This window comes from Diprion similis, chromosome 4, assembly GCF_021155765.1.
Source record: "Diprion similis isolate iyDipSimi1 chromosome 4, iyDipSimi1.1, whole genome shotgun sequence".
NCBI classification, from domain to species: Eukaryota; Metazoa; Arthropoda; class Insecta; order Hymenoptera; family Diprionidae; genus Diprion; species Diprion similis.
Genome location: NC_060108.1, coordinates 5,075,642 through 5,091,155, shown reverse-complemented (window position 1 = coordinate 5,091,155; position 15,514 = coordinate 5,075,642).

The window sequence follows — 15,514 nt, the reverse complement described above, 5'->3', positions numbered from 1 at the left end:
GTTTGTTCCGTGGATATCGGTGAGTAACTTTTTTTCTATACATGCTAGCGACCTAAAACTTGTTTTATCGCATTCAGCGCGTCAAATTACGCCGGAAACGGCCGTCTTTGTTTTGATATTGCTCGAAACACGAAGTCGAAGTCCGTTTGTTTGTTTTTCAGATATCGGTTGGTAACTTTTTTTCTATACATGCTAGCGACCTGAAACTTGTTTTATCGCATTCAGCGCGTCAAATTACGCCGAAAACGGTCGTCTTTGTTCTGATATTGCTCAAAACACGGAGTCGAATTCCGTTTGTTTGTTCCGTAGATATCGGTGAGTAACTTTTTTTCTATACATGCTAGCGACCTAAAACTTGTTTTATCGCATTCAGCGCGTCAAATCACGCCGGAAACGGTCGTCTTTGTTCTGATATTGCTCAAAACACGGAGTCGAATTCCGTTTGTTTGTTTCGTGGATATCGGTGAGTAACTTTTTTTCTATACATGCTAGCGACCTAAAACTTGTTCTATCGCATTCAGCGCGTCAAATTACGCCGGAAACGGTCGTCTTTGTTTTGATATTGCTCAAAACACGAAGTCGAATTCCGTTTGTTTGTTTTTCAGATATCGGCTGATAACTTTTTTTCTATACATGCGGGCGACCTAAAACTTGTTCTATCGCATTCAGCGCGTCAAATTACGCCGGAAACGGTCGTCTTTGTTCTGATATTGCTCAAAACACGAAGTCGAATTTCGTTTGTTTGTTTCGTGGATATCGGTGAGTAACTTTCTTTCGATACATGCTAGCGACCTAAAACTTGTTTTATCGCATTCAGCGCGTCAAATTACGCCGGAAACGGTCGTCTTTGTTCTGATATTGCTCAAAACACGGAGTCATATTCCGTTTGTTTGTTCCGTGGATATCGGTGAGTAACTTTTTTTCTATACATGCTAGCGACCTAAAACTTGTTTTATCGCATTCAGCGCGTCAAATTACGCCGGAAACGGTCGTCTTTGTTTCGATATTGCTTAAAACACGAAGTCGAATGCCGTTCGTTTGTTTCGTGGATATCGGTGAGTAACTTTTTTTCTATACATGCTTGCGACCTAAAACTTGTTTCATCGCATTCAGCGCGTCAAATTACGCCCGAAACGGTCGTCTTTGGTCTGATATTGCTCAAAACACGGAGTCGAATTCCGTTTGTTTGTTTCGTGGATATCGGTGAGTAACTTTTGTTCTATACATGCTAGCGACCTAAAACTTGTTTTATCGCATTCAGCGCGTCAAATTACGCCGGAAACGGTCGTCTTTGTTCTGATATTGCTCAAAACACGGAGTCGAATTCCGTTTGTTTGTTTCGTGGATATCGGTGAGTAACTTTTGTTCTATACATGCTAGCGACCTGAAACTTGTTTTATCGCATTCAGCGCGTCAAATTACGCCGGAAACGGTCGTCTTTGTTTCGATACTGCTTGAAACACGAAGTCGAATTCCGTTCGTTTGTTTCGTGGATATCGGTGAGTAACTTTTTTTCTATACATGCTAGCGACCTAAAAGTTGTTTTATCGCATTCAGCGCGTCAAATTACGCCGGAAACGGTCGTCTTTGTTCTAATATTGCTCAAAACACGGAGTCGAATTCCATTTGTTTGTTTCGTGGATATCGGTGAGTAACTTTTTTCTATACATGCTAGCGACCTAAAACTTGTTCTATCGCATTCAGCGCGTCAAATTACGCCGGAAACGGTCGTCTTTGTTCTGATATTGCTCAAAACACGGAGTCGAATTCCGTTTGTTTGTTCCGTGGATATCGGTGAGTAACTTTTTTTCTATACATGCTAGCGACCTAAAACTTGTTTTATCGCATTCAGCGCGTCAAATTACGCCGGAAACGGTCGTCTTTGTTCTGATATTGCTCAAAACACGGAGTCGAATTCCGTTTGTTTGTTTCGTGGATATCGGTGAGTAACTTTTTTTCTATACATGCTAGCGACCTAAAACTTGTTTTATCGCATTCAGCGCGTCAAATTACGCCGGAAACGGTCGTCTTTGTTCTGATATTGCTCAAAACACGGAGTCGAATTCCGTTTGTTTGTTTCGTGGATATCGGTGAGTAACTTTTGTTCTATACATGCTAGCGACCTAAAACTTGTTTTATCGCATTCAGCGCGTCAAATTACGCCGGAAACGGTCGTCTTTGTTCTGATATTGCTCAAAACACGGAGTCGAATTCCGTTTGTTTGTTTCGTGGATATCGGTGAGTAACTTTTGTTCTATACATGCTAGCGACCTGAAACTTGTTTTATCGCATTCAGCGCGTCAAATTACGCCGGAAACGGTCGTCTTTGTATTGATATTGCTTGAAACACGAAGTCGAATTCCGTTCGTTTGTTTCGTGGATATCGGTGAGTAACTTTTTTTCTATACATGCTAGCGACCTAAAAGTTGTTTTATCGCATTCAGCGCGTCAAATTACGCCGGAAACGGTCGTCTTTGTTCTGATATTGCTCAAAACACGGAGTCGAATTCCATTTGTTTGTTTCGTGGATATCGGTGAGTAACTTTTTTCTATACATGCTAGCGACCTAAAACTTGTTTTATCGCATTCAGCGCGTCAAATTACGCCGGAAACGGTCGTCTTTGTTCTGATATTGCTCAAAACACGGAGTCGAATTCCGTTTGTTTGTTTCGTGGATATCGGTGAGCAACTTTCTTTCTATACATGCTAGCGACCTAAAACTTGTTTCATCGCATTCAGCGCGTCAAATTACGCCAGAAGCGGTCGTCTTTGTTCTGATATTGCTCAAAACACGGAGTCGAATTCCGTTTGTTTGTTTCGTGGATATCGGTGAGTAACTTTTTTTCTATACATGCTAGCGACCTAAAACTTGTTTGATCGCATTCAGCGCGTCAAATTACGCCGGAAACGGTCGTCTTTGTTTTGATATAGCTCGAAACACGAAGTCGAAGTCCGTTTGTTTGTTTTTCAGATATCGGTTGGTAACTTTTTTTCTATACATGCTAGCGACCTGAAACTTGTTTCATCGCATTCAGCGCGTCAAATTACGCCGGAAACGGTCGTCTTTGTTCTGATATTGCTCAAAACACGGAGTCGAATTCCGTTTGTTTGTTTCGTGGATATCGGTGAGTAACTTTTTTTCTATACATGCTAGCGACCTCAAACTTGTTTTATCGCATTTAGCGCGTCAAATTACGCCGGAAACGGTCGTCTTTGTTTCGATATTGCTCAAAACACGAAGTCGAATTCCGTTCGTTTGTTTCGTGGATATCGGTGAGTAACTTTTTCTCTATACATGCTAGCGACCTAAAACTTGTTTTATCGCATTCAGCGCGTCAAATTACGCCGGAAACGGCCGTCTTTGTTTTGATATTGCTCGAAACACGTAGTCGAAGTCCGTTTGTTTGTTTTTCAGATATCGGTTGGTAACTTTTTTTCTATACATGCTAGCGACCTGAAACTTGTTTCATCGCATTCAGCGCGTCAAATTACGCCGGAAACGGTCGTCTTTGTTCTGATATTGCTCAAAACACGGAGTCGAATTCCGTTTGTTTGTTCCGTGGATATCGGTGAGTAACTTTTTTTCTATACATGCTAGCGACCTAAAACTTGTTTTATCGCATTCAGCGCGTCAAATTACGCCGGAAACGGTCGTCTTTGTTCTAATATTGCTCAAAACACGGAGTCGAATTCCGTTTGTTTGTTTCGTGGATATCGGTGAGTAACTTTTTTTCTATACATGCTAGCGACCCCAAACTTGTTTTATCGCATTCAGCGCGTCAAATTACGCCGGAAACGGTCGTCTTTGTTTCGATATTGCTTAAAACACGAAGTCGAATTCCGTTCGTTTGTTTCGTGGATATCGGTGAGTAACTTTTTTTCTATACATGCTTGCGACCTAAAACTTGTTTTATCGCATTCAGCGCGTCAAATTACGCCGGAAACGGTCGTCTTTGGTCTGATATTGCTCGAAACACGAAGTCGAAGTCCGTTTGTTTGTTTTTCAGATATCGGTTGGTAACTTTTTTTCTATACATGCTAGCGACCTGAAACTTGTTTCATCGCATTCAGCGCGTCAAATTACGCCGGAAACGGTCGTCTTTGTTCTGATATTGCTCAAAACACGGAGTCGAATTCCGTTTGTTTGTTTCGTGGATATCGGTGAGTAACTTTTTTTCTATACATGCTAGCGACCTCAAACTTGTTTCATCGCATCCAGCGCGTCAAATTACGCCGGAAACGGTCGTCTTTGTTTCGATATTGCTGAAAACACGAAGTCGAATTCCGTTCGTTTGTTTCGTGGATATCGGTGAGTAACTTTTTTTCTATACATGCTAGCGACCTAAAACTTGTTTGATCGCATTCAGCGCGTCAAATTACGCCGGAAACGGTCGTCTTTGTTTTGATATTGCTCGAAACACGAAGTCGAAGTCCGTTTGTTTGTTTTTCAGATATCGGTTGGTAACTTTTTTTCTATACATGCTAGCAACCTGAAACTTGTTTCATCGCATTCAGCGCGTCAAATTACGCCGGAAACGGTCGTCTTTGTTCTGATATTGCTCAAAACACGGAGTCATATTCCGTTTGTTTGTTCCGTGGATATCGGTGAGTAACTTTTTTTCTATACATGCTAGCGACCTAAAACTTGTTTTATCGCATTCAGCGCGTCAAATTACGCCGGAAACGGTCGTCTTTGTTCTGATATTGCTCAAAACACGGAGTCGAATTCCGTTTGTTTGTTTCGTGGATATCGGTGAGTAACTTTTTTTCTATACATGCTAGCGACCTCAAACTTGTTTTATCGCATTCAGCGCGTCAAATTACGCCGGAAACGGTCGTCTTTGTTTCGATATTGCTTAAAACACGAAGTCGAATTCCGTTCGTTTGTTTCGTGGATATCGGTGAGTAACTTTTTTTCTATACATGCTTGCGACCTGAAACTTGTTTCATCGCATTCAGCGCGTCAAATTACGCCCGAAACGGTCGTCTTTGGTCTGATATTGCTCAAAACACGGAGTCGAATTCCGTTTGTTTGTTTCGTGGATATCGGTGAGTAACTTTCTTTCTATACATGCTAGCGACCTAAAACTTGTTTCATCGCATTCAGCGCGTCAAATTACGCCGGAAGCGGTCGTCTTTGTTCTGATATTGCTCAAAACAAGAAGTCGAATTCCGTTTGTTTGTTTCGTGGATATCGGTGAGTAACTTTTTTTCTATACATGCTAGCGACCTGAAACTTGTTTGATCGCATTCAGCGCGTCAAATTACGCCGGAAACGGTCGTCTTTGTTTTGATATTGCTCGAAACACGAAGTCGAAGTCCGTTTGTTTGTTTTTCAGATATCGGTTGGTAACTTTTTTTCTATACATGCTAGCGACCTGAAACTTGTTTCATCGCATTCAGCGCGTCAAATTACGCCGGAAACGGTCGTCTTTGTTCTGATATTGCTCAAAACACGGAGTCGAATTCCGTTTGTTTGTTTCGTGGATATCGGTGAGTAACTTTTTTTCTATACATGCTAGCGACCTCAAACTTGTTTCATCGCATCCAGCGCGTCAAATTACGCCGGAAACGGTCGTCTTTGTTTCGATATTGCTGAAAACACGAAGTCGAATTCCGTTCGTTTGTTTCGTGGATATCGGTGAGTAACTTTTTTTCTATACATGCTAGCGACCTAAAACTTGTTTTATCGCATTCAGCGCGTCAAATTACGCCGGAAACGGTCGTCTTTGTTCTGATATTGCTCAAAACACGGAGTCGAATTCCGTTTGTTTGTTTCGTGGATATCGGTGAGTAACTTTTTTTCTATACATGCTAGCGACCTCAAACTTGTTTTATCGCATTTAGCGCGTCAAATTACGCCGGAAACGGTCGTCTTTGTTTCGATATTGCTCAAAACACGAAGTCGAATTCCGTTCGTTTGTTTCGTGGATATCGGTGAGTAACTTTTTTTCTATACATGCTAGCGACCTCAAACTTGTTTTATCGCATTCAGCGCGTCAAATTACGCCGGAAACGGTCGTCTTTGTTTCGATATTGCTTAAAACACGAAGTCGAATTCCGTTCGTTTGTTTCGTGGATATCGGTGAGTAACTTTTTTTCTATACATGCTTGCGACCTAAAACTTGTTTCATCGCATTCAGCGCGTCAAATTACGCCCGAAACGGTCGTCTTTGGTCTGATATTGCTCAAAACACGGAGTCGAATTCCGTTTGTTTGTTTCGTGGATATCGGTGAGTAACTTTCTTTCTATACATGCTAGCGACCTAAAACTTGTTTCATCGCATTCAGCGCGTCAAATTACGCCGGAAGCGGTCGTCTTTGTTCTGATATTGCTCAAAACACGAAGTCGAATTCCGTTTGTTTGTTTCGTGGATATCGGTGAGTAACTTTTTTTCTATACATGCTAGCGACCTGAAACTTGTTTGATCGCATTCAGCGCGTCAAATTACGCCGGAAACGGTCGTCTTTGTTTTGATATTGCTCGAAACACGAAGTCGAAGTCCGTTTGTTTGTTTTTCAGATATCGGTTGTTAACTTTTTTTCTATACATGCTAGCGACCTGAAACTTGTTTCATCGCATTCAGCGCGTCAAATTACGCCGGAAACGGTCGTCTTTGTTCTGATATTGCTCAAAACACGGAGTCGAATTCCGTTTGTTTGTTTCGTGGATATCGGTGAGTAACTTTTTTTCTATACATGCTAGCGACCTCAAACTTGTTTCATCGCATCCAGCGCGTCAAATTACGCCGGAAACGGTCGTCTTTGTTTCGATATTGCTGAAAACACGAAGTCGAATTCCGTTCGTTTGTTTCGTGGATATCGGTGAGTAACTTTTTTTCTATACATGCTAGCGACCTAAAACTTGTTTGATCGCATTCAGCGCGTCAAATTACGCCGGAAACGGTCGTCTTTGTTTTGATATTGCTCGAAACACGAAGTCGAAGTCCGTTTGTTTGTTTTTCAGATATCGGTTGGTAACTTTTTTTCTATACATGCTAGCAACCTGAAACTTGTTTCATCGCATTCAGCGCGTCAAATTACGCCGGAAACGGTCGTCTTTGTTCTGATATTGCTCAAAACACGGAGTCATATTCCGTTTGTTTGTTCCGTGGATATCGGTGAGTAACTTTTTTTCTATACATGCTAGCGACCTAAAACTTGTTTTATCGCATTCAGCGCGTCAAATTACGCCGGAAACGGTCGTCTTTGTTCTGATATTGCTCAAAACACGGAGTCGAATTCCGTTTGTTTGTTTCGTGGATATCGGTGAGTAACTTTTTTTCTATACATGCTAGCGACCTCAAACTTGTTTTATCGCATTCAGCGCGTCAAATTACGCCGGAAACGGTCGTCTTTGTTTCGATATTGCTTAAAACACGAAGTCGAATTCCGTTCGTTTGTTTCGTGGATATCGGTGAGTAACTTTTTTTCTATACATGCTTGCGACCTGAAACTTGTTTCATCGCATTCAGCGCGTCAAATTACGCCCGAAACGGTCGTCTTTGGTCTGATATTGCTCAAAACACGGAGTCGAATTCCGTTTGTTTGTTTCGTGGATATCGGTGAGTAACTTTCTTTCTATACATGCTAGCGACCTAAAACTTGTTTCATCGCATTCAGCGCGTCAAATTACGCCGGAAGCGGTCGTCTTTGTTCTGATATTGCTCAAAACACGAAGTCGAATTCCGTTTGTTTGTTTCGTGGATATCGGTGAGTAACTTTTTTTCTATACATGCTAGCGACCTGAAACTTGTTTGATCGCATTCAGCGCGTCAAATTACGCCGGAAACGGTCGTCTTTGTTTTGATATTGCTCGAAACACGAAGTCGAAGTCCGTTTGTTTGTTTTTCAGATATCGGTTGGTAACTTTTTTTCTATACATGCTAGCGACCTGAAACTTGTTTCATCGCATTCAGCGCGTCAAATTACGCCGGAAACGGTCGTCTTTGTTCTGATATTGCTCAAAACACGGAGTCGAATTCCGTTTGTTTGTTTCGTGGATATCGGTGAGTAACTTTTTTTCTATACATGCTAGCGACCTCAAACTTGTTTCATCGCATCCAGCGCGTCAAATTACGCCGGAAACGGTCGTCTTTGTTTCGATATTGCTGAAAACACGAAGTCGAATTCCGTTCGTTTGTTTCGTGGATATCGGTGAGTAACTTTTTTTTATACATGCTAGCGACCTAAAACTTGTTTTATCGCATTCAGCGCGTCAAATTACGCCGGAAACGGTCGTCTTTGTTCTGATATTGCTCAAAACACGGAGTCGAATTCCGTTTGTTTGTTTCGTGGATATCGGTGAGTAACTTTTTTTCTATACATGCTAGCGACCTCAAACTTGTTTTATCGCATTTAGCGCGTCAAATTACGCCGGAAACGGTCGTCTTTGTTTCGATATTGCTCAAAACACGAAGTCGAATTCCGTTCGTTTGTTTCGTGGATATCGGTGAGTAACTTTTTTTCTATACATGCTAGCGACCTAAAACTTGTTTTATCGCATTCAGCGCGTCAAATTACGCCGGAAACGGCCGTCTTTGTTTTGATATTGCTCGAAACACGAAGTCGAAGTCCGTTTGTTTGTTTTTCAGATATCGGTTGGTAACTTTTTTTCTATACATGCTAGCGACCTGAAACTTGTTTCATCGCATTCAGCGCGTCAAATTACGCCGGAAACGCTCGTCTTTGTTCTGATATTGCTCAAAACACGGAGTCGAATTCCGTTTGTTTGTTTCGTGGATATCGGTGAGTAACTTTTTTTCTATACATGCTAGCGACCTAAAACTTGTTTCATCGCATTCAGCGCGTCAAATTACGCCGGAAACGGTCGTCTTTGTTCTGATATTGCTTAAAACACGGAGTCGAATTCCGTTTGTTTGTTTCGTGGATATCGGTGAGTAACTTTCTTTCTATACATGCTAGCGACCTAAAACTTGTTTCATCGCATTCAGCGCGTCAAATTACGCCGGAAGCGGTCGTCTTTGTTCTGATATTGCTCAAAACACGGAGTCGAATTCCGTTTGTTTGTTTCGTGGATATCGGTGAGTAACTTTTTTTCTATACATGCTAGCGACCTAAAACTTGTTTGATCGCATTCAGCGCGTCAAATTACGCCGGAAACGGTCGTCTTTGTTTTGATATTGCTCGAAACACGAAGTCGAAGTCCGTTTGTTTGTTTTTCAGATATCGGTTGGTAACTTTTTTTCTATACATGCTAGCGACCTGAAACTTGTTTCATCGCATTCAGCGCGTCAAATTACGCCGGAAACGGTCGTCTTTGTTCTGATATTGCTCAAAACACGGAGTCATATTCCGTTTGTTTGTTCCGTGGATATCGGTGAGTAACTTTTTTTCTATACATGCTAGCGACCTAAAACTTGTTTCATCGCATTCAGCGCGTCAAATTACGCCGGAAACGGTCGTCTTTGTTCTGATATTGCTCAAAACACGGAGTCGAATTCCGTTTGTTTGTTTCGTGGATATCGGTGAGTAACTTTTTTTCTATACATGCTAGCGACCTCAAACTTGTTTCATCGCATCCAGCGCGTCAAATTACGCCGGAAACGGTCGTCTTTGTTTCGATATTGCTGAAAACACGAAGTCGAATTCCGTTCGTTTGTTTCGTGGATATCGGTGAGTAACTTTTTTTTATACATGCTAGCGACCTAAAACTTGTTTTATCGCATTCAGCGCGTCAAATTACGCCGGAAACGGTCGTCTTTGTTCTGATATTGCTCAAAACACGGAGTCGAATTCCGTTTGTTTGTTTCGTGGATATCGGTGAGTAACTTTTTTTCTATACATGCTAGCGACCTCAAACTTGTTTTATCGCATTTAGCGCGTCAAATTACGCCGGAAACGGTCGTCTTTGTTTCGATATTGCTCAAAACACGAAGTCGAATTCCGTTCGTTTGTTTCGTGGATATCGGTGAGTAACTTTTTTTCTATACATGCTAGCGACCTAAAACTTGTTTTATCGCATTCAGCGCGTCAAATTACGCCGGAAACGGCCGTCTTTGTTTTGATATTGCTCGAAACACGAAGTCGAAGTCCGTTTGTTTGTTTTTCAGATATCGGTTGGTAACTTTTTTTCTATACATGCTAGCGACCTGAAACTTGTTTCATCGCATTCAGCGCGTCAAATTACGCCGGAAACGCTCGTCTTTGTTCTGATATTGCTCAAAACACGGAGTCGAATTCCGTTTGTTTGTTTCGTGGATATCGGTGAGTAACTTTTTTTCTATACATGCTAGCGACCTAAAACTTGTTTCATCGCATTCAGCGCGTCAAATTACGCCGGAAACGGTCGTCTTTGTTCTGATATTGCTTAAAACACGGAGTCGAATTCCGTTTGTTTGTTTCGTGGATATCGGTGAGTAACTTTCTTTCTATACATGCTAGCGACCTAAAACTTGTTTCATCGCATTCAGCGCGTCAAATTACGCCGGAAGCGGTCGTCTTTGTTCTGATATTGCTCAAAACACGGAGTCGAATTCCGTTTGTTTGTTTCGTGGATATCGGTGAGTAACTTTTTTTCTATACATGCTAGCGACCTAAAACTTGTTTGATCGCATTCAGCGCGTCAAATTACGCCGGAAACGGTCGTCTTTGTTTTGATATTGCTCGAAACACGAAGTCGAAGTCCGTTTGTTTGTTTTTCAGATATCGGTTGGTAACTTTTTTTCTATACATGCTAGCGACCTGAAACTTGTTTCATCGCATTCAGCGCGTCAAATTACGCCGGAAACGGTCGTCTTTGTTCTGATATTGCTCAAAACACGGAGTCATATTCCGTTTGTTTGTTCCGTGGATATCGGTGAGTAACTTTTTTTCTATACATGCTAGCGACCTAAAACTTGTTTTATCGCATTCAGCGCGTCAAATTACGCCGGAAACGGTCGTCTTTGTTCTGATATTGCTCAAAACACGGAGTCGAATTCCGTTTGTTTGTTTCGTGGATATCGGTGAGTAACTTTTTTTCTATACATGCTAGCGACCTCAAACTTGTTTTATCGCATTCAGCGCGTCAAATTACGCCGGAAACGGTCGTCTTTGTTTCGATATTGCTTAAAACACGAAGTCGAATTCCGTTCGTTTGTTTCGTGGATATCGGTGAGTAACTTTTTTTCTATACATGCTTGCGACCTAAAACTTGTTTTATCGCATTCAGCGCGTCAAATTACGCCCGAAACGGTCGTCTTTGGTCTGATATTGCTCAAAACACGGAGTCGAATTCCGTTTGTTTGTTTCGTGGATATCGGTGAGTAACTTTCTTTCTATACATGCTAGCGACCTAAAACTTGTTTCATCGCATTCAGCGCGTCAAATTACGCCGGAAGCGGTCGTCTTTGTTCTGATATTGCTCAAAACACGAAGTCGAATTCCGTTTGTTTGTTTCGTGGATATCGGTGAGTAACTTTTTTTCTATACATGCTAGCGACCTGAAACTTGTTTGATCGCATTCAGCGCGTCAAATTACGCCGGAAACGGTCGTCTTTGTTTTGATATTGCTCGAAACACGAAGTCGAAGTCCGTTTGTTTGTTTTTCAGATATCGGTTGGTAACTTTTTTTCTATACATGCTAGCGACCTGAAACTTGTTTCATCGCATTCAGCGCGTCAAATTACGCCGGAAACGGTCGTCTTTGTTCTGATATTGCTCAAAACACGGAGTCGAATTCCGTTTGTTTGTTTCGTGGATATCGGTGAGTAACTTTTTTTCTATACATGCTAGCGACCTCAAACTTGTTTCATCGCATCCAGCGCGTCAAATTACGCCGGAAACGGTCGTCTTTGTTTCGATATTGCTGAAAACACGAAGTCGAATTCCGTTCGTTTGTTTCGTGGATATCGGTGAGTAACTTTTTTTCTATACATGCTAGCGACCTAAAACTTGTTTTATCGCATTCAGCGCGTCAAATTACGCCGGAAACGGTCGTCTTTGTTCTGATATTGCTCAAAACACGGAGTCGAATTCCGTTTGTTTGTTTCGTGGATATCGGTGAGTAACTTTTTTTCTATACATGCTAGCGACCTCAAACTTGTTTTATCGCATTTAGCGCGTCAAATTACGCCGGAAACGGTCGTCTTTGTTTCGATATTGCTCAAAACACGAAGTCGAATTCCGTTCGTTTGTTTCGTGGATATCGGTGAGTAACTTTTTTTCTATACATGCTAGCGACCTAAAACTTGTTTTATCGCATTCAGCGCGTCAAATTACGCCGGAAACGGCCGTCTTTGTTTTGATATTGCTCGAAACACGAAGTCGAAGTCCGTTTGTTTGTTTTTCAGATATCGGTTGGTAACTTTTTTTCTATACATGCTAGCGACCTGAAACTTGTTTCATCGCATTCAGCGCGTCAAATTACGCCGGAAACGCTCGTCTTTGTTCTGATATTGCTCAAAACACGGAGTCGAATTCCGTTTGTTTGTTCCGTGGATATCGGTGAGTAACTTTTTTTCTATACATGCTAGCGACCTAAAACTTGTTTCATCGCATTCAGCGCGTCAAATTACGCCGGAAACGGTCGTCTTTGTTCTGATATTGCTTAAAACACGGAGTCGAATTCCGTTTGTTTGTTTCGTGGATATCGGTGAGTAACTTTTTTTCTATACATGCTAGCGACCTAAAACTTGTTTTATCGCATTCAGCGCGTCAAATTACGCCGGAAACGGCCGTCTTTGTTTTGATATTGCTCGAAACACGAAGTCGAAGTCCGTTTGTTTGTTTTTCAGATATCGGTTGGTAACTTTTTTTCTATACATGCTAGCGACCTGAAACTTGTTTCATCGCATTCAGCGCGTCAAATTACGCCGGAAACGGTCGTCTTTGTTCTGATATTGCTCAAAACACGGAGTCGAATTCCGTTTGTTTGGTCCGTGGATATCGGTGAGTAACTTTTTTTCTATACATGCTAGCGACCTAAAACTTGTTTTATCGCATTCAGCGCGTCAAATTACGCCGGAAACGGTCGTCTTTGTCCTGATATTGCTCAAAACACGGATTCGAATTCCGTTTGTTTGTTTCGTGGATATCGGTGAGTAACTTTTTTTCTATACATGCTAGCGACCTCAAACTTGTTTTATCGCATTCAGCGCGTCAAATTACGCCGGAAACGGTCGTCTTTGTTCCGATATTGCTTAAAACACGAAGTCGAATTCCGTTCGTTTGTTTCGTGGATATCGGTGAGTAACTTTTTTTCTATACATGCTTGCGACCTAAAACTTGTTTTATCGCATTCAGCGCGTCAAATTACGCCGGAAACGGTCGTCTATGGTCTGATATTGCTCGAAACACGAAGTCGAAGTCCGTTTGTTTGTTTTTCAGATATCGGTTGGTAACTTTTTTTCTATACATGCTAGCGACCTGAAACTTGTTTCATCGCATTCAGCGCGTCAAATTACGTCGGAAACGGTCGTCTTTGTTCTGATATTGCTCAAAACACGGAGTCGAATTCCGTTTGTTTGTTCCGTGGATATCGGTGAGTAACTTTTTTTCTATACATGCTTGCGACCTAAAACTTGTTTTATCGCATTCAGCGCGTCAAATTACGCCGGAAACGGTCGTCTTTGGTCTGATATTGCTCGAAACACGAAGTCGAAGTCCGTTTGTTTGTTTTTCAGATATCGGTTGGTAACTTTTTTTCTATAAATGCTAGCGACCTGAAACTTGTTTCATCGCATTCAGCGCGTCAAATTACGCCGGAAACGGTCGTCTTTGTTCTGATATTGCTCAAAACACGGAGTCGAATTCCGTTTGTTTGTTCCGTGGATATCGGTGAGTAACTTTTTTTCTATACATGCTAGCGACCTGAAACTTAATTTATCGCATTCAGCGCGTCAAATTACGCCGGAAACGGCCGTCTTTGTTTTGATATTGCTCGAAACACGAAGACGAAGTCCGTTTGTTTGTTTTTCAGATATCGGTTGGTAACTTTCTTTCTATACATGCTAGCGACCTGAAACTTGTTTCATCGCATTCAGCGCGTCAAATTACGCCGGAAACGGTCGTCTTTGTTCTGATATTGCTCAAAACACGGAGTCGAATTCCGTTTGTTTGTTCCGTGTATATCGGTGAGTAACTTTTTTTCTATACATGCTAGCGACCTAAAACTTGTTTTATCGCATTCAGCGCGTCAAATTACGCCGGAAACGGTCGTCTTTGTTCTGATATTGCTCAAAACACGGAGTCGAATTCCGTTTGTTTGTTTCGTGGATATCGGTGAGTAACTTTTTCTCTATACATGCTAGCGACCTCAAACTTGTTTTATCGCATTCAGCGCGTCAAATTACGCCGGAAACGGTCGTCTTTGTTCCGATATTGCTTAAAACACGAAGTCGAATTCCGTTCGTTTGTTTCGTGGATATCGGTGAGTAACTTTTTTTCTATACATGCTTGCGACCTAAAACTTGTTTTATCGCATTCAGCGCGTCAAATTACGCCGGAAACGGTCGTCTATGGTCTAATATTGCTCGAAACACGAAGTCGAAGTCCGTTTGTTTGTTTTTCAGATATCGGTTGGTAACTTTTTTTCTATACATGCTAGCGACCTGAAACTTGTTTCATCGCATTCAGCGCGTCAAATTACGCCGGAAACGGTCGTCTTTGTTCTGATATTGCTCAAAACACGGAGTCGAATTCCGTTTGTTTGTTCCGTGGATATCGGTGAGTAACTTTTTTTCTATACATGCTAGCGACCTGAAACTTGTTTCATCGCATTCAGCGCGTCAAATTACGCCGGAAACGGTCGTCTTTGTTCTGATATTGCTCAAAACACGGAGTCGAATTCCGTTTGTTTGTTCCGTGGATATCGGTGAGTAACTTTTTTTCTATACATGCTAGCGACCTAAAACTTGTTTTATTGCATTCAGCGCGTCAAATTACGCCGGAAACGGTCGTCTTTGTTCTGATATTGCTCAAAACACGGAGTCGAATTCCGTTTGTTTGTTTCGTGGATATCGGTGAGTAACTTTTTTTCTATACATGCTAGCGACCTGAAACTTGTTTTATCGCATTCAGCGCGTCAAATTACGCCGGAAACGGTCGTCTTTGTTTCGATATTGCTTAAAACACGAAGTCGAATTCCGTTCGTTTGTTTCGTGGATATCGGTGAGTAACTTTTTTTCTATACATGCTTGCGACCTAAAACTTGTTTTATCGCATTCAGCGCGTCAAATTACGCCGGAAGCGGTCGTCTTTGGTCTGATATTGCTCGAAACACGAAGTCGAAGTCCGTTTGTTTGTTTTTCAGATATCGGTTGGTAACTTTTTTTCTATACATGCTAGCGACCTGAAACTTGTTTTATCGCATTCAGCGCGTCAAATTACGCCGGAAACGGTCGTCTTTGTTCTGATATTGCTCAAAACACGGAGTCGAATTCCGTTTGTTTGTTTCGTGGATATCGGTGAGTAACTTTTTTTCTATACATGCTAGCGACCTCAAACTTGTTTTATCGCATTCAGCGCGTCAAATTACGCCGGAAACGGTCGTCTTTGTTCCGATATTGCTTAA